Source organism: Corella eumyota, chromosome 6 (genome assembly GCF_963082875.1).
Source record: "Corella eumyota chromosome 6, kaCorEumy4.1, whole genome shotgun sequence".
Lineage (NCBI taxonomy): Eukaryota > Metazoa > Chordata > Ascidiacea > Phlebobranchia > Corellidae > Corella > Corella eumyota.
The window spans coordinates 8,554,490-8,574,109 of NC_137495.1; the positions used below are offsets into that span (position 1 = coordinate 8,554,490).

The 19,620-nt window shown below is 24.8% G+C and overlaps 36 non-coding genes across 36 annotated transcripts; all 36 read left to right on the forward strand.

Annotated features, from left to right (window-relative positions):
* Positions 1–205: 205 nt before the first annotated feature.
* Positions 206–314, forward strand: LOC145758127 (U6 spliceosomal RNA). Its single transcript, XR_014286123.1, has one exon. It is a non-coding gene; the product is annotated as a U6 spliceosomal RNA (small nuclear RNA).
* Positions 315–756: 442 nt separating this feature from the next.
* Positions 757–865, forward strand: LOC145757853 (U6 spliceosomal RNA). The gene has a single exon (XR_014285867.1). It is a non-coding gene; the product is annotated as a U6 spliceosomal RNA (small nuclear RNA).
* Positions 866–1,303: 438 nt separating this feature from the next.
* Positions 1,304–1,412, forward strand: LOC145757974 (U6 spliceosomal RNA). Its single transcript, XR_014285979.1, has one exon. It is a non-coding gene; the product is annotated as a U6 spliceosomal RNA (small nuclear RNA).
* Positions 1,413–1,855: 443 nt separating this feature from the next.
* On the forward strand, positions 1,856–1,964 carry LOC145758118 (U6 spliceosomal RNA). Its single transcript, XR_014286114.1, has one exon. It is a non-coding gene; the product is annotated as a U6 spliceosomal RNA (small nuclear RNA).
* Positions 1,965–2,406: 442 nt separating this feature from the next.
* LOC145757818 (U6 spliceosomal RNA) lies at positions 2,407–2,515 on the forward strand. Its single transcript, XR_014285833.1, has one exon. It is a non-coding gene; the product is annotated as a U6 spliceosomal RNA (small nuclear RNA).
* Positions 2,516–2,954: 439 nt separating this feature from the next.
* LOC145758148 (U6 spliceosomal RNA) lies at positions 2,955–3,063 on the forward strand. Its single transcript, XR_014286143.1, has one exon. It is a non-coding gene; the product is annotated as a U6 spliceosomal RNA (small nuclear RNA).
* A 429-nt stretch (positions 3,064–3,492) lies between these two features.
* On the forward strand, positions 3,493–3,601 carry LOC145758143 (U6 spliceosomal RNA). The gene has a single exon (XR_014286138.1). It is a non-coding gene; the product is annotated as a U6 spliceosomal RNA (small nuclear RNA).
* Positions 3,602–4,031: 430 nt separating this feature from the next.
* On the forward strand, positions 4,032–4,140 carry LOC145757689 (U6 spliceosomal RNA). The gene has a single exon (XR_014285712.1). It is a non-coding gene; the product is annotated as a U6 spliceosomal RNA (small nuclear RNA).
* A 439-nt stretch (positions 4,141–4,579) lies between these two features.
* On the forward strand, positions 4,580–4,688 carry LOC145757828 (U6 spliceosomal RNA). Its single transcript, XR_014285843.1, has one exon. It is a non-coding gene; the product is annotated as a U6 spliceosomal RNA (small nuclear RNA).
* A 442-nt stretch (positions 4,689–5,130) lies between these two features.
* On the forward strand, positions 5,131–5,239 carry LOC145758076 (U6 spliceosomal RNA). The gene has a single exon (XR_014286075.1). It is a non-coding gene; the product is annotated as a U6 spliceosomal RNA (small nuclear RNA).
* A 442-nt stretch (positions 5,240–5,681) lies between these two features.
* Positions 5,682–5,790, forward strand: LOC145757835 (U6 spliceosomal RNA). Its single transcript, XR_014285850.1, has one exon. It is a non-coding gene; the product is annotated as a U6 spliceosomal RNA (small nuclear RNA).
* A 441-nt stretch (positions 5,791–6,231) lies between these two features.
* On the forward strand, positions 6,232–6,340 carry LOC145758149 (U6 spliceosomal RNA). The gene has a single exon (XR_014286144.1). It is a non-coding gene; the product is annotated as a U6 spliceosomal RNA (small nuclear RNA).
* A 439-nt stretch (positions 6,341–6,779) lies between these two features.
* On the forward strand, positions 6,780–6,888 carry LOC145757807 (U6 spliceosomal RNA). The gene has a single exon (XR_014285823.1). It is a non-coding gene; the product is annotated as a U6 spliceosomal RNA (small nuclear RNA).
* A 437-nt stretch (positions 6,889–7,325) lies between these two features.
* Positions 7,326–7,434, forward strand: LOC145758178 (U6 spliceosomal RNA). Its single transcript, XR_014286171.1, has one exon. It is a non-coding gene; the product is annotated as a U6 spliceosomal RNA (small nuclear RNA).
* A 429-nt stretch (positions 7,435–7,863) lies between these two features.
* Positions 7,864–7,972, forward strand: LOC145757882 (U6 spliceosomal RNA). Its single transcript, XR_014285894.1, has one exon. It is a non-coding gene; the product is annotated as a U6 spliceosomal RNA (small nuclear RNA).
* A 442-nt stretch (positions 7,973–8,414) lies between these two features.
* LOC145757893 (U6 spliceosomal RNA) lies at positions 8,415–8,523 on the forward strand. The gene has a single exon (XR_014285904.1). It is a non-coding gene; the product is annotated as a U6 spliceosomal RNA (small nuclear RNA).
* A 438-nt stretch (positions 8,524–8,961) lies between these two features.
* LOC145758055 (U6 spliceosomal RNA) lies at positions 8,962–9,070 on the forward strand. Its single transcript, XR_014286056.1, has one exon. It is a non-coding gene; the product is annotated as a U6 spliceosomal RNA (small nuclear RNA).
* A 440-nt stretch (positions 9,071–9,510) lies between these two features.
* Positions 9,511–9,619, forward strand: LOC145757872 (U6 spliceosomal RNA). Its single transcript, XR_014285885.1, has one exon. It is a non-coding gene; the product is annotated as a U6 spliceosomal RNA (small nuclear RNA).
* A 438-nt stretch (positions 9,620–10,057) lies between these two features.
* Positions 10,058–10,166, forward strand: LOC145758190 (U6 spliceosomal RNA). The gene has a single exon (XR_014286182.1). It is a non-coding gene; the product is annotated as a U6 spliceosomal RNA (small nuclear RNA).
* A 430-nt stretch (positions 10,167–10,596) lies between these two features.
* LOC145757967 (U6 spliceosomal RNA) lies at positions 10,597–10,705 on the forward strand. The gene has a single exon (XR_014285973.1). It is a non-coding gene; the product is annotated as a U6 spliceosomal RNA (small nuclear RNA).
* A 440-nt stretch (positions 10,706–11,145) lies between these two features.
* Positions 11,146–11,254, forward strand: LOC145758113 (U6 spliceosomal RNA). The gene has a single exon (XR_014286110.1). It is a non-coding gene; the product is annotated as a U6 spliceosomal RNA (small nuclear RNA).
* A 429-nt stretch (positions 11,255–11,683) lies between these two features.
* Positions 11,684–11,792, forward strand: LOC145757706 (U6 spliceosomal RNA). Its single transcript, XR_014285728.1, has one exon. It is a non-coding gene; the product is annotated as a U6 spliceosomal RNA (small nuclear RNA).
* Positions 11,793–12,235: 443 nt separating this feature from the next.
* Positions 12,236–12,343, forward strand: LOC145758200 (U6 spliceosomal RNA). The gene has a single exon (XR_014286191.1). It is a non-coding gene; the product is annotated as a U6 spliceosomal RNA (small nuclear RNA).
* A 429-nt stretch (positions 12,344–12,772) lies between these two features.
* Positions 12,773–12,881, forward strand: LOC145757867 (U6 spliceosomal RNA). Its single transcript, XR_014285880.1, has one exon. It is a non-coding gene; the product is annotated as a U6 spliceosomal RNA (small nuclear RNA).
* Positions 12,882–13,324: 443 nt separating this feature from the next.
* On the forward strand, positions 13,325–13,433 carry LOC145758035 (U6 spliceosomal RNA). The gene has a single exon (XR_014286038.1). It is a non-coding gene; the product is annotated as a U6 spliceosomal RNA (small nuclear RNA).
* A 438-nt stretch (positions 13,434–13,871) lies between these two features.
* LOC145758053 (U6 spliceosomal RNA) lies at positions 13,872–13,980 on the forward strand. Its single transcript, XR_014286055.1, has one exon. It is a non-coding gene; the product is annotated as a U6 spliceosomal RNA (small nuclear RNA).
* A 439-nt stretch (positions 13,981–14,419) lies between these two features.
* On the forward strand, positions 14,420–14,528 carry LOC145757861 (U6 spliceosomal RNA). The gene has a single exon (XR_014285874.1). It is a non-coding gene; the product is annotated as a U6 spliceosomal RNA (small nuclear RNA).
* A 438-nt stretch (positions 14,529–14,966) lies between these two features.
* LOC145757891 (U6 spliceosomal RNA) lies at positions 14,967–15,075 on the forward strand. The gene has a single exon (XR_014285902.1). It is a non-coding gene; the product is annotated as a U6 spliceosomal RNA (small nuclear RNA).
* A 429-nt stretch (positions 15,076–15,504) lies between these two features.
* On the forward strand, positions 15,505–15,613 carry LOC145757690 (U6 spliceosomal RNA). The gene has a single exon (XR_014285713.1). It is a non-coding gene; the product is annotated as a U6 spliceosomal RNA (small nuclear RNA).
* A 440-nt stretch (positions 15,614–16,053) lies between these two features.
* Positions 16,054–16,162, forward strand: LOC145757769 (U6 spliceosomal RNA). The gene has a single exon (XR_014285787.1). It is a non-coding gene; the product is annotated as a U6 spliceosomal RNA (small nuclear RNA).
* A 438-nt stretch (positions 16,163–16,600) lies between these two features.
* On the forward strand, positions 16,601–16,709 carry LOC145757732 (U6 spliceosomal RNA). The gene has a single exon (XR_014285753.1). It is a non-coding gene; the product is annotated as a U6 spliceosomal RNA (small nuclear RNA).
* Positions 16,710–17,152: 443 nt separating this feature from the next.
* LOC145757950 (U6 spliceosomal RNA) lies at positions 17,153–17,261 on the forward strand. Its single transcript, XR_014285957.1, has one exon. It is a non-coding gene; the product is annotated as a U6 spliceosomal RNA (small nuclear RNA).
* Positions 17,262–17,704: 443 nt separating this feature from the next.
* On the forward strand, positions 17,705–17,813 carry LOC145758088 (U6 spliceosomal RNA). The gene has a single exon (XR_014286086.1). It is a non-coding gene; the product is annotated as a U6 spliceosomal RNA (small nuclear RNA).
* A 443-nt stretch (positions 17,814–18,256) lies between these two features.
* Positions 18,257–18,365, forward strand: LOC145757988 (U6 spliceosomal RNA). Its single transcript, XR_014285993.1, has one exon. It is a non-coding gene; the product is annotated as a U6 spliceosomal RNA (small nuclear RNA).
* A 437-nt stretch (positions 18,366–18,802) lies between these two features.
* LOC145758078 (U6 spliceosomal RNA) lies at positions 18,803–18,911 on the forward strand. Its single transcript, XR_014286077.1, has one exon. It is a non-coding gene; the product is annotated as a U6 spliceosomal RNA (small nuclear RNA).
* A 443-nt stretch (positions 18,912–19,354) lies between these two features.
* LOC145758111 (U6 spliceosomal RNA) lies at positions 19,355–19,463 on the forward strand. The gene has a single exon (XR_014286108.1). It is a non-coding gene; the product is annotated as a U6 spliceosomal RNA (small nuclear RNA).
* Positions 19,464–19,620: the final 157 nt, after the last annotated feature.

Here is a 19,620-nt window from a genome sequence, read left to right on the forward strand (position 1 = left end):
AAATTATATAAAACAAAACAGATACTAAGACAATAACAATTTTATTGACATCACATGATAAAGAAAAAAATGTGTTTTAATAATAAAAACAATAAAATTCCTCCAAACACTTGTGATAGTCGCAAGTATAGAATTTGTGTCTGTAACAAAGCGAAGATTTTAAAAGTGCTTTTGATTAAATGTGACTTTATTTACCAAGGTAAACGTACTTGCTTAATAGCAGTACATATACTAAAATTGGATCGATACAAAAAAGATTAGCATGGCCCCTGCGCAAGGATGACACGCAAAATCGTGAAGCGTTCCATAATTTTATTACCGTTGAAAAAGAGTTTTTTTAATTTAAAAAACAAATCTGTGATTTCTAAATGAAAATTTAACTAAGATTAGGCGATAATCGTTACAGCATAATATAAAAAAACAAACTAGATTTATTTGATAAATAAAATATGGTTTAAAATTCTTTGATAATAAATAAGTTAAAAAAAAATTTAAACAAAAATGTATTATTAAAATTGTACAAAAAAAGCTATAAGTAAAAAAATTGAAAAAATTTATATAAAACAAAACAGATACTAAGACAATAACAATTTTATTGACATCACATGATAAAGAAAAAAATGAGTTTTAATAATAAAAACAATAAAATTCCTCCAAACATTTGTGATGGTCGCAAGTATAGAATTTTCGTGTGTAACAAAGCGAAGATATTAAAAGTGCTTTTGATTAAATGTGACTTTATTTATCAAAGTAAACGTACTTGCTTAATAGCGGTACATATACTAAAATTGGAACGATACAGAGAAGATTAGCATGGCCCCTGCGCAAGGATGACACGCAAAATGGTGAAGCGTTCCATATATTTATTACCGTTGAAAAAGAGTTTTTTTAATTTAAAAAACAAATCTGTGATTTCTAAATGAAAGTTTACCTAGTTTAGGCAATAATCGATACAGCATAATATAAAAGCAAACTAGATTTATTTGATAAATAAATTATGGTTTAAAATTATTTGATATTAAATAAGTTAAAAAAAAATTTAAACAAAAATGTATTATTAAAATTGTACAAAAAAGCTATAAGTAAAAATATTGTAAAAAATTATATCAAACAAAACAGATACTAAGACATTAACAATTTTATTGACATCACATGATAAAGAAAAAAATGAGTTTTAATAATAAAAACAATAAAAGTCCTCCAAGCACTTGTGATGGTCGCAAGTATAGAAATTTTGTGTGTAACAAAGCGAAGATATTAAAAGTGCTTTTGATTAAATGTGACTTTAATTACCAAGGTAAACGTACTTGTTTAATAGCGGTACATATACTAAAATTGGAACAATACAGAGAAGATAAGCATGGCCCCTGCGCAAGGATGCCACGCAAAATCATGAAGCGTTCTATATTTTTATTACCGTTGAAAAAGAATTTTTTTAATTTGAAAAAACAAATCTGTGATTTCTAAATAAAAATTTAACTAAGATTAGGCGATAATCGTTACAGCATAATATAAAAAAACAAACTAGATTTATTTGATAAATAAAATATGGTTTAAAATTATTTGATAATAAATAAGTTAAAAAAAAATTTAAACAAAAATGTATTATTAAAATTGTACAAAAAAAGCTATAAGTAAAAAAATTGAAAAAATTTATATAAAACAAAACAGATACTAAGACAATAACAATTTTATTGACATCACATGATAAAGAAAAAAATAAGTTTTAATAATAAAAACAATAAAATTCCTCCAAACATTTGTGATGGTCGCAAGTATAGTATTTTCGTGTGTAACAAAGCGAAGATATTAAAAGTGCCTTTGATTAAATGTGACTTTATTTACCAAGGTAAACGTACTTGCTTAATAGCGGTACATATACTAAAATTGGAACAATACAGAGAAGATTAGCGTGGCCCCTGCGCAAGGATGACACGCAAAATCATAAAGCGTTCTATAATTTTATTACCGTTGAAAAAGAATTTTTTTAATTTGAAAAAACAAATCTGTGATTTCTAAATGAAAATTTAACTAAGATTAGGCGATAATCGTTACAGCATAATATAAAAAAACAAACTAGATTTATTTGATAAATAAATTATGGTTTAAAATTATTTGATATTAAAGAAGTTAAAAAAAAATTTAAACAAAAATGTATTATTAAAATTGTACAAAAAAGCTATAAGTAAAAATATTGAAAAAAATTATATCAAACAAAACAGATACTAAAACAATAACAATTTTATTGACATCACATGATAAAGAAAAAAATGAGTTTTAATAATAAAAACAATAAAATTCCTCCAAACACTTGTGATGGTCGCAAGTATAGAATTTGCGTCTGTAACAAAGCGAAGATTTTAAAAGTGCTTTTGATTAAATGTGACTTTATTTACCAAGGTAAACGTACTTGCTTAATAGCGGTACATATACTAAAATTGGAACGATACAGAGAAGATTAGCATGGCCCCTGCGCAAGGATGACACGCAAAATCGTGAAGCGTTTCATATTTTAGTTACCGTTGAAAAAAAGTTTTTTTAATTTAAAAAACAAATCTGTGATTTCTAAAGAAAAATTTAACCAAGTTTAGGCGATAATCGTTACAGCATAATATAAAAGCAAACTACATTTATTTGATAAATAAAATATGGTTTAAAATTATTTGATATTAAATAAGTTAAAAAAAAATTGAAACAAAAATGTATTATTAAAATTGTACAAAAAAGCTATAAGTACAAAAATTGAAAAAAATTATATCAAACAAAACAGATACTAAGACAATAACAATTTTATTGACATCACATGATAAAAAAAAAAAGAGTTTTAATAATAAAAACAATAAAATTCCTCCAAACACTTGTTATGGTCGCAAGTATAGAAATTTTCGTCTGTAACAAACCGAAGATATTAAAAGTGCTTTTGATTAAATGTGACTTTATTTATTAACGTAAACGTACTTGCTTAATAGCGGTACATATACTAAAATTGGAGCGATACAGAGAAGATTAGCTTGGCCCCTGCGCAAAGATGACACGCAAATTCGTGAAGCGTTCCATATTTTTATTACCGTTGAAAAAGAGTTTTTTTAATTTAAAAAACAAATCTGTAATTTCTAAATGAAAATTTAACTAGTTTAGGCGATAATCGTTACAGCATAATATAAAAGCACACTACATTTATTTGATAAATAAAATATGGTTTAAAATTATTTGATAATAAATAAGTTAAAAAAAAATTTAAACAAAAATGTATTATTAAAGTTGCACAAAAAAAGCTATAAGTAAAAAAATTATATAAAACAAAACAGATACTAAGACAATAACAATTTTATTGACATCACATGATAAAGAAAAAAATGAGTTTTAATAATAAAAACAATAAAATTCCTCCAAACATTTGTGATGGTCGCAAGTATAGAATTTGCGTCTGTAACAAAGCGAAGATTTTAAAAGTGCTTTTGATTAAATGTGACTTTATTTACCAAGGTAAACGTACTTGCTTAATAGCGGTACATATACTAAAATTGGAGCGATACAGAGAAGATTAGCTTGGCCCCTGCGCAAAGATGACACGCAAATTCGTGAAGCGTTCCATATTTTTATTACCGTTGAAAAAGAGTTTTTTTAATTTGAAAAAACAAATCTGTAATTTCTAAATGAAAATTTAACTAGTTTAGGCGATAATCGTTACAGCATAATATAAAAGCACACTACATTTATTTGATAAATAAAATATGGTTTAAAATTATTTGATAATAAATAAGTTAAAAAAAAATTTAAACAAAAATGTATTATTAAAGTTGCACAAAAAAAGCTATAAGTAAAAAAATTATATAAAACAAAACAGATACTAAGACAATAACAATTTTATTGACATCACATGATAAAGAAAAAAATGAGTTTTAATAATAAAAACAATAAAATTCCTCCAAACATTTGTGATGGTCGCAACTATAGAATTTGCGTCTGTAACAAAGCGAAGATTTTAAAAGTGCTTTTGATTAAATGTGACTTTATTTACCAAGGTAAACGTACTTGCTTAATAGCGGTACATATACTAAAATTGGAACGATACAGAGAAGATTAGCATGGCCCCTGCGCAAGGATGACACGCAAAATCGTGAAGCGTTCCATATTTTTATTATCGTTGAAAAAGAGTTTTTTTAATTTAAAAAACAAATCTGTGATTTCTAAAGAAAAATTTAACCAAGTTTAGGCGATAATCGTTACAGCATAATATAAAAGCAAACTACATTTATTTGATAAATAAAATATGGTTTAAAATTATTTGATATTAAATAAGTTAAAAAAAAATTGAAACAAAAATGTATTATTAAAATTGTACAAAAAAGCTATAGGTAAAAAAATTGAAAAAAATGATATCAAACAAAACAGATACTAAGACAATAACAATTTTATTGACATCACATGATAAAGAAAAAAATGAGTTTTAATAATAAAAACAATAAAATTCCTCCAAACACTTGTGATGGTCGCAAGTATAGAAATTTTGTGTGTAATAAACCGAAGATATTAAAAGTGCTTTTGATTAAATGTGACTTTATTTACCAAGGTAAACGTACTTGCTTAATAGCGGTACATATACTAAAATTGGAACAATACAGAGAAGATAAGCATGGCCCCTGCGCAAGGATGACACGCAAAATCATGAAGCGTTCCATATTTTTATTACCGTTGAAAAAGAATTTTTTTAATTTGAAAAAACAAATCTGTGATTTCTAAATGAAAATTTAACTAAGATTAGGCGATAATCGTTACAGCATAATATAAAAAAACAAACTAGATTGATTTGATAAATAAAATATGGTTTAAAATTCATTGATAATAAATAAGTTAAAAAAAAATTTAAACAAAAATGTATTATTAAAATTGTACAAAAAAAGCTATAAGTAAAAAAATTGAAAAACACTATATAAAACAAAACAGATACTAAATCAATAACAATTTTATTGACATCACTGATAAAGAAAAAAATGAGTTTTAATAATAAAAACAATAAAATTCCTCCAAACACTTGTGATGGTCGCAAGTATAGAATTTGCGTCTGTAACAAAGCGAAGATATTAAAAGTGCTTTTGATTAAATGTGACTTTATTTACCAAGGTAAACGTACTTGCTTAATAGCGGTACATATACTAAAATTGGAACAATCCAGAGAAGAATAGCATGGCCCCTGCGCAAGGATGACACGCAAAATCATGAAGCGTTCTATATTTTTATTATCGTTGAAAAATAATTTTTTAATTTGAAAAAACAAATCTGTGATTTCTAAATGAAAATTTAGCTAAGATTAGGCGATAATCGATACAGCATAATATAAAAAAACAAACTAGATTTATTTGATAAATAAAATATGGTTTAAAATTCTTTGATAATAAATAAGTTAAAAAAAAATTTAAACAAAAATGTATTATTAAAATTGTACAAAAAAAGCTATAAGTAAAAAAATTGAAAAAATTTATATAAAACAAAACAGATACTAAGACAATAACAATTTTATTGACATCATATGATAAAGAAAAAAATGAGTTTTAATAATAAAAACAATAAAATTCCTCCAAACATTTGTGATGGTCGCAAGTATAGAATTTTCGTGTGTAACAAAGCGAAGATATTAAAAGTGCTTTTGATTAATTGTGACTTTATTTACCAAGGTAAACGTACTTGCTTAATAGCGGTACATATACTAAAATTGGAACGATACAGAGAAGATAAGCATGGCCCCTGCGCAAGGATGACACGCAAAATCATGAAGCGTTCTATATTTTTATTACCGTTGAAAAAGAATTTTTTTAATTTGAAAAAACAAATCTGTGATTTCTAAATAAAAATTTAACTAAAATTAGGCGATAATCGTTACAGCATAATATAAAAAAACAAACTAGATTGATTTGATAAATAAAATATGGTTTAAAATTCATTGATAATAAATAAGTTAAAAAAAAATTTAAACAAAAATGTATTATTAAAATTGTACAAAAAAAGCTATAAGTAAAAAAATTGAAAAACACTATATAAAACAAAACAGATACTAAATCAATAACAATTTTATTGACATCACTGATAAAGAAAAAATGAGTTTTAATAATAAAAACAATAAAATTCCTCCAAACACTTGTGATGGTCGCAAGTATAGAATTTGCGTCTGTAACAAAGCGAAGATATTAAAAGTGCTTTTGATTAAATGTGACTTTATTTACCAAGGTAAACGTACTTGCTTAATAGCGGTACATATACTAAAATTGGAGCGATACAGAGAAGATTAGCTTGGCCCCTGCGCAAAGATGACACGCAAATTCGTGAAGCGTTCCATATTTTTATTACCGTTGAAAAAGAGTTTTTTTAATTTAAAAAACAAATCTGTGATTTCTAAATGAAAATTTAACTAGTTTAGGCGATAATCGTTACAGCATAATATAAAAGCACACTACATTTATTTGATAAATAAAATATGGTTTAAAATTCTTTGATAATAAATAAGTTAAAAAAAAATTTAAACAAAAATATATTATTAAAATTGTACAAAAAAAGCTATAAGTAAAAAAATTGAAAAAATTTATATAAAACAAAACAGATACTAAGACAATAACAATTTTATTGACATCACATGATAAAGAAAAAATTGAGTTTTAATAATAAAAACAATAAAATTCCTCCAAACATTTGTGATGGTCGCAAGTATAGAATTTTCGTGTGTAACAAAGCGAAGATATTAAAAGTGCTTTTGATTAAATGTGACTTTATCTACCAAAGTAAACGTACTTGCTTAATAGCGGTACATATACTAAAATTGGAACAATACAGAGAAGATTAGCATGGCCCCTGCGCAAGGATGACACGCAAAATCGTGAAGCGTTCCATATATTTATTACCGTTGAAAAATAGTTTTTTTAATTTAAAAAACAAATCTGTGATTTCTAAATAAAAGTTTAACTAGTTTAGGCGATAATCGATACAGCATAATATAAAAACAAACTAGATTTATTTGATAAATAAATTATGGTTTAAAATTATTTGATATTAAATAAGTTAAAAAAAATTTAAACAAAAATGTATTATTAAAATTGTACAAAAAAGCTATAAGTAAAAATATTGAAAAAAATTATATCAAACAAAACAGATACTAAGACAATAACAATTTTATTGACATCACATGATAAAGAAAAAAATGAGTTTTAATAATAAAAACAATAAAATTCCTCCAAACACTTGTGATGGTCGCAAGTATAAAATTTTCGTCTGTAACAAACCGAAGATATTAAAAGTGCTTTTGATTAAATGTGACTTTATTTACCAAGTTAAACGTACTTGCTTAATAGCGGTACATATACTAAAATTGGAGCGATACAGAGAAGATTAGCTTGGCCCCTGCGCAAAGATGACACGCAAATTCGTGAAGCGTTCCATATTTTAATTACCGTTGAAAAAGAGTTTTTTTAATTTAAAAAACAAATATGTGATTTCTAAATAAAAATTTAACTAGTTTAGGCGATAATCGTTACAGCATAATATAAAAGCACACTACATTTATTTGATAAATAAAATATGGTTTAAAATTCTTTGATAATAAATAAGTTAAAAAAAAATTTAAACAAAAATGTATTATTAAAGTTGTACAAAAAAAGCTATAAGTAAAAAAATTATATAAAACAAAACAGATACTAAGACAATAACAATTTTATTGACATCACATGATAAAGAAAAAAATGAGTTTTAATAATAAAAACAATAAAATTCTTCCAAACACTTGTGATGGTCGCAAGTATAGACTTTGCCTCTGTAACAAAGCAAAGATTTTAAAAGTGCTTTTGATTAAATGTGACTTTATTTACCAAGGTAAACGTACTTGCTTAATAGCGGTACATATACTAAAATTGAAACGATACAGAGAAGTTTAGCATGGCCCCTGCGCAAGGATGACACGCAAAATCGTGAAGCGTTCCATATTTTTATTACCGTTGAAAAAAAGTTTTTTTAATTTAAAAAACAAATTTGTGATTTCTAAATGAAAATTTAACTAAGATTAGGCGATAATCGTTACAGCATAATATAAAAAAACAAACTAGATTTATTTGATAAATAAAATATGGTTTAAAATTCTTTGATAATAAATAAGTTAAAAAAAAATTTAAACAAAAATGTATTATTAAAATTGTACAAAAAAAGCTATAAGTAAAAAAATTAAAAAAATTTATATAAAACAAAACAGATACTAAAACAATAACAATTTTATTGACATCACATGATAAAGAAAAAAATGAGTTTTAATAATAAAAACAATAAAATTCCTCCAAACATTTGTGATGGTCGCAAGTATAGAATTTTCGTGTGTAACAAAGCGAAGATATTAAAAGTGCTTTTGATTAAATGTGACTTTATTTATCAAAGTAAACGTACATGCTTAATAGCGGTACATATACTAAAATTGGAACGATACAGAGAAGATTAGCATGGCCCCTGCGCAAGGATGACACGCAAAATCGTGAAGCGTTCTATATATTTATTACCGTTGAAAAAGAGTTTTTTTATTTTAAAAAACAAATCTGTGATTTCTAAATGAAAGTTTAACTAGTTTAGGCGATAATCGATACAGCATAATATAAAAACAAACTAGATTTATTTGATAACTAAATTATGGTTTAAAATTATTTGATATTAAATAAGTTAAAAAAAAATTTAAACAAAAATGTATTATTAAAATTGTACAAAAAAGCTATAAGTAAAAATATTGAAAAAAACTATATCAAACAAAACAGATACTAAAACAATAACAATTTTATTGACATCACATGATAAAGAAAAAAATGAGTTTTAATAATAAACACAATAAAATTCCTCCAATCACTTGTGATGGTCGCAAGCATAGAATTTTCGTCTGTAACAAACCGAAGATATTAAAAGTGCTTTTGATTAAATGTGACTTTATTTACCAAAGTAAACGTACTTGCTTAATAGCGGTACATATACTAAAATTGGAACGATACAGAGAAGATTAGCTTGGCCCCTGCGCAAAGATGACACGCAAATTCGTGAAGCGTTCCATATTTTTATTACCGTTGAAAAAGAGTTTTTTTAATTTAAAAAACAAATCTGTGATTTCTAAAGAAAAATTTAACCAAGTTTAGGCGATAATCGTTACAGCATAATATAAAATCAAACTACATTTATTTGATAAATAAAATATGGTTTAAAATTATTTGATATTAAATAAGTTAAAAAAAAATTTAAACAAAAATGTATTATTAAAATTGTACAAAAAAAGCTATAAGTAAAAAAATTGAAAAAATTTATATAAAACAAAACAGATACTAAAACAATAACAATTTTATTGACATCACATGATAAAGAAAAAAATGAGTTTTAATAATAAAAACAATAAAATTCCTCCAAACATTTGTGATGGTCGCAAGTATAGAATTTTCGTGTGTAACAAAGCGAAGATATTAAAAGTGCTTTTGATTAAATGTGACTTTATTTATCAAAGTAAACGTATTTGCTTAATAGCGGTACATATACTAAAATTGGAACGATACAGAGAAGATTAGCATGGCCCCTGCGCAAGGATGACACGCAAAATCGTGAAGCGTTCCATATATTTATTACCGTTGAAAAAAAGTTTTTTTAATTTAAAAAACAAATCTGTGATTTCTAAATGAAAATTTAACTAGTTTAGGCGATACTCAATACAGCATAATATAAAAACAAACTAGATTTATTTGATAAATAAATTATGGTTTAAAATTATTTGATATTAAATAAGTTAAAAAAAAATTTAAACAAAAATGTATTATTAAAATTGTACAAAAAAGCTATAAGTAAAAAAATTGAAAAAAATTATATCAAACAAAACAGATACTAAGACAATAACAATTTTATTGACATCACATGATAAAGACAAAAATGAGTTTTAATAATAAAAACAATAAAATTCCTCCAACCACTTGTGATGGTCGCAAGTATAGAATTTTCGTCTGTAACAAACCGAAGATGTTAAAAGTGCTTTTGATTAAATGTGACTTTATTTACCAAGGTAAACGTACTTGCTTAATAGCGGTACATATACTAAAATTGGAGCGATACAGAGAAGATTAACTTGGCCCCTGCGCAAAGATGACACGCAAATTCGTGAAGCGTTCCATATTTTTATTACCGTTGAAAAAGAATTTTTTTAATTTAAAAAACAAATCTGTGATTTCTAAATGAAAATTTAACTAGTTTAGGCGATAATCGTTACAGCATAATATAAAAGCACACTACATTTATTTGATAAATAAAATATGGTTTAAAATTCTTTGATAATAAATAAGAAAAAAAAAAATTTAAACAAAAATGTATTATTAAAGTTGTACAAAAAAAAGCTATAAGTGAAAAAATTATATAAAACAAAACAGATACTAAGGCAATAACAATTTTATTGACATCACATGATAAAGAAAAAAATGAGTTTTAATAATAAAAACAATAAAATTCCTCCAAACATTTGTGATGGTCGCAAGTATAGAATTTGCGTCTGTAACAAAGCGAAGATTTTAAACGTGCTTTTGATTAAATGTGACTTTATTTACCAAGGTAAACGTACTTGCTTAATAGCGGTACATATACTAAAATTGGAACGATACAGAGAAGATTAACATGGCCCCTGCGCAAGGATGACACGCAAAATCGTAAAGCGTTCCATATTTTTATTACCGTTGAAAAAGAGTTTTTTTAATTTGAAAAAACAAATCTGTGATTTCTAAAGAAAAATTTATCCAAGTTTAGGCGATAATCGTTACAGCATAATATAAAAGCAAACTACATTTATTTGATAAATAAAATATGGTTTAAAATTATTTGATATTAAATAAGTTAAAAAAAAATTTAAACAAAAATGTATTATTAAAGTTGTACAAAAAAGTTATAAGTAAAAAAATTGAAAAAAATTATATCAAACAAAACAGATACTAAGACAATAACAATTTTATTGACATCACATGATAAAGAAAAAAATGAGTTTTAATAATAAAAACAATAAAATTCCTCCAAACACTTGTGATGGTGGCAAGTATAGAAATTTTGTGTGTAACAAAGCGAAGATATTAAAAGTGCTTTTGATTAAATGTGACTTTATTTTCCAAGGTAAACGTACTTGCTTAATAGCGGTACATATACTAAAATTGGAACAATACAGAGAAGATTAGCTTAGCCCCTGCGCAAAGATGACACGCAAATTCGTGAAGCGTTCCATATTTTTATTACCGTTGAAAAAGAGTTTTTTTAATTTAAAAAACAAATCTGTGATTTCTAAATGAAAATTTAACTAGTTTAGGCGATAATCGTTACAGCATAATATAAAAGCACACTACATTTATTTGATAAATAAAATATGGTTTAAAATTCTTTGATAATAAATAAGTTAAAAAAAAATTTAAACAAAAATGTATTATTAAAGTTGTACAAAAAAAGCTATAAGTAAAAAAATTATATAAAACAAAACAGATACTAAGGCAATAACAATTTTATTGACATCACATGATAAAGAAAATAATGAGTTTTAATAATAAAAACAATAAAATTCCTCCAAACATTTGTGATGGTCGCAAGTATAGAATTTTCGTGTGTAACAAAGCGAAGATATTAAAAGTGCTTTTGATTAAAAGTGACTTTATTTACCAAGGTAAACGTACTTGCTTAATAGCGGTACATATACTAAAATTGGAACGATACAGAGAAGATTAGCATGGCCCCTGCGCAAGGATGACACGCAAAATCATGAAGCGTTCCATATTTTTATTACCGTTGAAAAAGAATTTTTTTAATTTGAAAAAACAAATCTGTGATTTCTAAATGAAAATTTAACTAAGATTAGGCGATAATCGTTACAGCATAATATAAAAAAACAAACTAGATTTATTTGATAAATAAAATATGGTTTAAAATTCTTTGATAATAAATAAGTTAAAAAAAAATTTAAACAAAATTGTATTATTAAAATTGTACAAAAAAAGCTATAAGTAAAAAAATTGAAAAAATTTATATAAAACAAAACAGATACTAAGACAATAACAATTTTATTGACATCACATGATAAAGAAAAAAATGAGTTTTAATAATAAAAACAATAAAATTCCTTCAAACATTTGTGAGGGTCGCAAGTATAGAATTTTCGTGTGTAACAAAGCGAAGATATTAAAAGTGCTTTTGATTAAATGTGACTTTATTTACCAAGGTAAACGTACTTGCTTAATAGCGGTACATATACTAAAATTGAAACAATACAGAGAAGATTAGCTTACCCCTGCGCAAAGACGACACGCAAATTCGTGAAGCGTTCCATATTTTTATTACCGTTGAAAAAGAGTTTTTTTAATTTAAAAAACAAATCTGTGATTTCTAAATGAAAATTTAACTAGTTTAGGCGATAATCGTTACAGCATAATATAAAAGCACACTACATTTATTTGATAAATAAAATATGGTTTAAAATTCTTTGATAATAAATAAGTTAAAAAAAAATTTAAACAAAAATGTATTATTAAAGTTGTACAAAAAAAGCTATAAGTAAAAAAATTATATAAAACAAAACAGATACTAAGGCAATAACAATTTTATTGACATCACATGATAAAGAAAATAATGAGTTTTAATAATAAAAACAATAAAATTCCTCCAAACATTTGTGATGGTCGCAAGTATAGAATTTTCGTGTGTAACAAAGCGAAGATATTAAAAGTGCTTTTGATTAAATGTGACTTTATTTACCAAGGTAAACGTACTTGCTTAATAGCGGTACATATACTAAAATTGGATCGATACAGAGAAGATTAGCATGGCCCCTGCGCAAGGATGACACGCAAAATCATGAAGCGTTCCATATTTTTATTACCGTTGAAAAAGAATTTTTTTAATTTGAAAAAACAAATCTGTGATTTTTAAATGAAAATTTAACTAAGATTAGGCGATAATCGTTACAGCATAATATAAAAAAACAAACTAGATTTATTTGATAAATAAAATATGGTTTAAAATTCTTTGATAATAAATAAGTTAAAAAAAAATTTAAACAAAATTGTATTATTAAAATTGTACAAAAAAAGCTATAAGTAAAAAAATTGAAAAAATTTATATAAAACAAAACAGATACTAAGACAATAACAATTTTATTGACATCACATGATAAAGAAAAAAATGAGTTTTAATAATAAAAACAATAAAATTCCTCCAAACATTTGTGATGGTCGCAAGTATAGAATTTTCGTGTGTAACAAAGCGAAGATATTAAAAGTGCTTTTGATTAAATGTGACTTTATTTACCAAAGTAAACGTACTTGCTTAATAGCGGTACATAAACTAAAATTGGAACGATACAGAGAAGATTAGCATGGCCCCTGCGCATGGATGACACGCAAAATCGTGAAGCGTTCCATATATTTATTACCGTTGAAAAAGAGTTTTTTTAATTTAAAAAACAAATCTGTGATTTCTAAATGAAAATTTACCTAGTTTAGGCGATAATCGATACAGCATAATATAAAAGCAAACTAGATTTATTTGATAAATAAATTATGGTTTAAAATTATTTGATATTAAATAAGTTAAAAAAAAATTTAAACAAAAATGTATTAATAAAATTGTACAAAAAAGCTATAAGTAAAAATATTAAAAAAAAGTATATCAAACAAAACAGATACTAAGACAATAACAATTTTATTGACATCACATGATAAAGAAAAAAATGAGTTTTAATAATAAACACAATAAAATTCTTCCAAACACTTCTGATGGTCGCAAGTATAGAATTTTCGTCTGTAACAAAGTGAAGATATTAAAAGTGCTTTTGATTAAATGTGACTTTATTTTCCAAGGTAAACGTACTTGCTTAATAGCGGTACATATACTAAAATTGGAACGATACAGAGAAGATTAGCTTGGCCCCTGCGCAAAGATGACACGCAAATTCGTGAAGCGTTCCATATTTTTATTACCGTTGAAAAAGAGTTTTTTTAATTTAAAAAACAAATCTGTAATTTCTAAAGAAAAATTTAACCAAGTTTAGGCGATAATTGTTACAGCATAATATAAAAGCAAACTACATTTATTTGATAAATAAAATATGGTTTAAAATTATTTGATATTAAATAAGTTAAAAAAAAATTTAAACAAAAATGTATTATTAAAATTGTACAAAAAAGCTGTAAGTAAAAAAATTGAAAAAATTTATATAAAACAAAACAGATACTAAGACAATAACAATTTTATTGACATCACATAATAACGAAAAAAATGAGTTTTAATAATAAAAACAATAAAATTCCTCCAAACAATTGTGATGGTCGCAAGTATAGAATTTTCGTGTGTAACAAAGCGAAGATATTAAAAGTGCTTTTGATTAAATGTGACTTTATTTACCAAGGTAAACGTACTTGCTTAATAGCGGTACATATACTAAAATTGGAACGATACAGAGAAGATTAGCATGGCCCCTGCGCAAGGATGACACGCAAAATCTTGAAGCGTTCCATATATTTATTACCGTTGAAAAAGAGTTTTTTTAATTTAAAAAACAAATCTGTGATTTCTAAATGAAAGTTTAACTAGTTTAGGCGATAATCGATACAGCATAATATAAAAGCAAACTAGATTTATTTGATAAATAAATTATGGTTTAAAATTATTTGATATTAAATAAGTTAAAAAAAAATTTAAACAAAAATGTATTATTAAAATTGTACAAAAAAGCTATAAGTAAAAATATTGAAAAAAATTATATCAAACAAAACAGATACTAAGACAATAACAATTTTATTGACATCACATGATAAGTAAAAAAATTAGTTTTAATAATAAACACAATAAAATTCCTCCAAACACTTGTGATGGTCGCAAGTATAGAATTTTTGTCTGTAACAAACCGAAGATATTAAAAGTGCTTTTGATTAAATGTGACTTTATTTACCAAGGTAAACGTACTTGCTTAATAGCGGTACATATACTAAAATTGGAACGATACAGAGAAGATTAGCATGGCCCCTGCGCAAAGATGACACGCAATTTCGTGAAGCGTTCCATATTTTTATTACCGTTAAAAAGGAGTTTTTTTAATTTAAAAAACAAATCTGTGATTTCTAAAGAAAAATTTAACCAAGTTTAGGCGATAATCGTTACAGCATAATATAAAAGCAAACTACATTTATTTGATAAATAAAATATGGTTTAAAATTATTTGATATTATATAAGTTAAAAAAAATTTAAACAAAAATGTATTAATAAAGTTGTACAAAAAAAGCTATAAGTAAAAAAATCATATAAAACAAAACAGATACTAAGACAATAACAATTTTATTGACATCACATGATAAAGAAAAAAATGAGTTTTAATAATAAAAACAATAAAATTCCTCCAAACACTGGTGATGGTCGCAAGTATAGAATTTGCGTCTTTAACAAAGCGAAGATTTTAAAAGTGCTTTTGATTAAATGTGACTTTATTTACCAAGGTAAACGTACTTGCTTAATAGCGGTACATATACTAAAATTGGAACGATACAGAGAAGATTAGCATGGCCCCTGCGCAAGGATGACACGCAAAATCGTGAAGCGTTCCATATTTTTATTACCGTTGAAAAAGAGTTTTTTTAATTTAAAAAACAAATCTGTGATTTCTAAATAAAAATTTAACTAAGATTAGGCAATAATTGTTACAGCATAATATAAAAAAACAAACTAGATTTATTTGATAAATAAAATATGGTTTAAAATTCTTTGATATTAAATAAGTTAAAAAAAAATTTAAACAAAAATGTATTATTAAAATTGTACAAAAAAGCTATAAGTAAAAATATTGAAAAAAATTATATCAAACAAAACAGATACTAAGACAATAACAATTTTATTGACATCACATGATAAAGAAAAAAATGAGTTTTAATAATAAAAACAATAAAATTCCTCCCAACATTTGTGATGGTCGCAAGTATAGAATTTTCGTGTGTAACAAAGCGAAGATATTAAATATGCTTTTGATTAAATGTGACTTTATTTATCAAATTAACGTACTTGCTTAATAGCGGTACATATACTAAAATTGGAACGATACAGAGAAGATTAGCATGGCCCCTGCGCAAGGATGACACGCAAAATCGTGAAGCGTTCCATATATTTATTACTGTTGAAAAAGAGTTTTTTTAATTTAAAAAACAAATCTGTGATTTCTAAATGAAAGTTTACCTAGTTTAGGCGATAATCGATACAGCATAATATAAAAGCAAACTAGATTTATTTGATAAATAAATTATGGTTTAAAATTATTTGATATTAAATAAGTTAAAAAAAAATTTAAACAAAAATGTATTATTAAAATTGTACAAAAAAGCTATAAGTAAAAATATTGAAAAAAATTATATCAAACAAAACAGATACTAAGACAATAACAATTTTATTGACATCACATGATAAAGAAAAAAATGAGTTTTAATAATAAAAACAATAAAATTCCTCCAAACACTTGTGATGGTCGCAAGTATAGAAATTTTGTGTGTAACAAAGCGAAGATATTAAAAGTGCTTTTGATTAAATGTGACTTTATTTACCAAGGTAAACGTACTTGCTTAATAGCGGTACATATACTAAAATTGGAACGATACAGAGAAGATTAGCATGGCCCCTGCGCAAGGATGACACGCAAAATCATGAAGCGTTCTATATTTTTATTTCCGTTGAAAAAGAATTTTTTTAATTTGAAAAAACAAATCTGTGATTTCTAAATGAAAATTTAACTAAGATTAGGCGATAATCGTTACAGCATAATATAAAAAAACAAACTAGATTTATTTGATAAATAAAATATGGTTTAAAATTCTTTGATAATAAATAAGTTAAAAAAAAATTTAAACAAAAATGTATTATTAAAATTGTACAAAAAAAGCTATAAGTAAAAAAATTGAAAAAATTTATATAAAACAAAACAGATACTAAGACAATAACAATTTTATTGACATCACATGATAAAGAAAAAAATGAGTTTTAATAATAAAAACAATAAAATTCCTCCAAACATTTGTGATGGTCGCAAGTATAGAATTTTCGTGTGTAACAAAGCGAAGATATTAAAAGTGCTTTTGATTAAATGTGACTTTATTTACCAAGGTAAACGTACTTGCTTAATAGCGGTACATATACTAAAATTGGAACAATACAGAGAAGATAAGCATGGCCCCTGTGCAAGGATGACACGCAAAATCATGAAGCATTCTATATTTTTATTACCGTTGAAAACGAATTTTTTTAATTTGAAAAAACAAATCTGTGATTTCTAAATAAAAATTTAACTAAGATTAGGCGATAATCGTTACAGCATAATATAAAAAAACAAACTAGATTTATTTGATAAATAAAATATGGTTTAAAATTCTTTGATAATAAATAAGTTAAAAAAAAATTTAAACAAAAATGTATTATTAAAATTGTACAAAAAAAGCTATAAGTAAAAAAATTGAAAAAATTTATATAAAACAAAACAGATACTAAGACAATAACAATTTTATTGACATCACATGATAAAGAAAAAAATAAGTTTTAATAATAAAAACAATAAAATTCCTCCAAACATTTGTGATGGTCGCAAGTATAGAATTTTTGTGTGTAACAAAACGAAGATATTAAAAGTGCTTTTGATTAAATGTGACTTTATTTACCAAGGTAAACGTACTTGCTTAATAGCGGTACATTTACTAAAATTGGAGCTATACAGAGAAGATAAGCATGGCCCCTGTGCAAGGATGACACGCAAAATCATGAAGCGTTCTATATTTTTATTACCGTTGAAAACGAATTTTTTTAATTTGAAAAAACAAATCTGTGATTTCTAAATGAAATTTTAACTAAGATTAGGCGATAATCGTTACAGCATAATATAAAAAAACAAACTAGATTTATTTGATAAATAAAATATGGTTTAAAATTCTTTGATAATAAATAAGTTAAAAAAAAATTTAAACAAAAATGTATTATTAAAATTGTACAAAAAAAGCTATAAGTAAAAAAATTGAAAAAAATTATATAAAACAAAACAGATACTAAATCAATAACAATTTTATTGACATCACATGATAAAGAAAAAAATGAGTTTTAATAATAAAAACAATAAAATTCCTCCAAACACTTGTGATGGTCGCAAGTATAGAATTTGCGTCTGTAACAAAGCGAAGATATTAAAAGTGCTTTTGATTAAATGTGACTTTATTTACCAAGGTAAACGTACTTGCTTAATAGCGGTACATACACTAAAATTAGAACAATACAGAGAAGATTAGCATGGCCCCTGCGCAAGGATGACACGCAAAATCGTGAAGCGTTCCATATATTTATTACCGTTGAAAAAAAGTTTTTTTAATTTAAAAAACAAATCTGTGATTTCTAAATAAAAGTTTAACTAGTTTAGGCGATAATCGATACAGCATAATATAAAAGCAAACTAGATTTATTTGATAAATAAATTATGGTTTAAAATTATTTGATATTAAATAAGTTAAAAAAAAATTTAAACAAAAATGTATTATTAAAATTGTACAAAAAAGCTATAAGTAAAAATATTGAAAAAACTTATATCAAACAAAACAGATACTAAGACAATAACAATTTTATTGACATCACATGATAAAAAAAAAATGAGTTTTAATAATAAAAACAATAAAATTCCTCCAAACATTTGTGATGGTCGCAAGTATAGAATTTGCGTCTGTAACAAAGCGAAGATTTTAAAAGTGCTTTTGATTAAATGTGACTTTATTTACCAAGGTAAACGTACTTGCTTAATAGCGGTACATATACTAAAATTGAAACAATACAGAAAAGATAAGCATGGCCCCTGCGCAAGGATGACACGCAAAATCATGAAGCGTTCTATAATTTTATTACCGTTGAAAAAGAATTTTTTTAATTTGAAAAAACAAATCTGTGATTTTTAAATAAAAATTTAACTAAGATTAGGCGATAATCGTTACAGCATAATATAAAAAAACAAACTAGATTTATTTGATAAATAAAATATGGTTTAAAATTCTTTGATAATAAATAAGTTAAAAAAAAATTTAAACAAAAATGTATTATTAAAATTGTACAAAAAAAGCTATAAGTAAAAAAATTGAAAAACATTATATAAAACAAAACAGATACTAAATCAATAACAATTTTATTGACATCACATGATAAAGAAAAAAATGAGTTTTAATAATAAAAACAATAAAATTCCTCCAAACACTGGAGATGGTCGCAAGTATAGAATTTTCGTGTGTAACAAAGCGAAGATATTAAAAGTGCTCTTGATTAAATGTGACTTTATTTACCAAGGTAAACGTACTTGCTTAATAGCGGTACATATACTAAAATTGGAACAGTACAGAGAAGATAAGCATGGCCCCTGCGCAAGGATGACACGCAAAATCATGAAGCGTTCTTTAATTTTATTACCGTTGAAAAAGAATTTTTTTAATTTGAAAAAACAAATCTGTGATTTTTAAATGAAAATTTAACTAAGATTAGGCGATAATCGTTACAGCATAATATAAAAGCAAACTAGATTTATTTGATAAATAAAATATGGTTTAAAATTCTTTGATAAT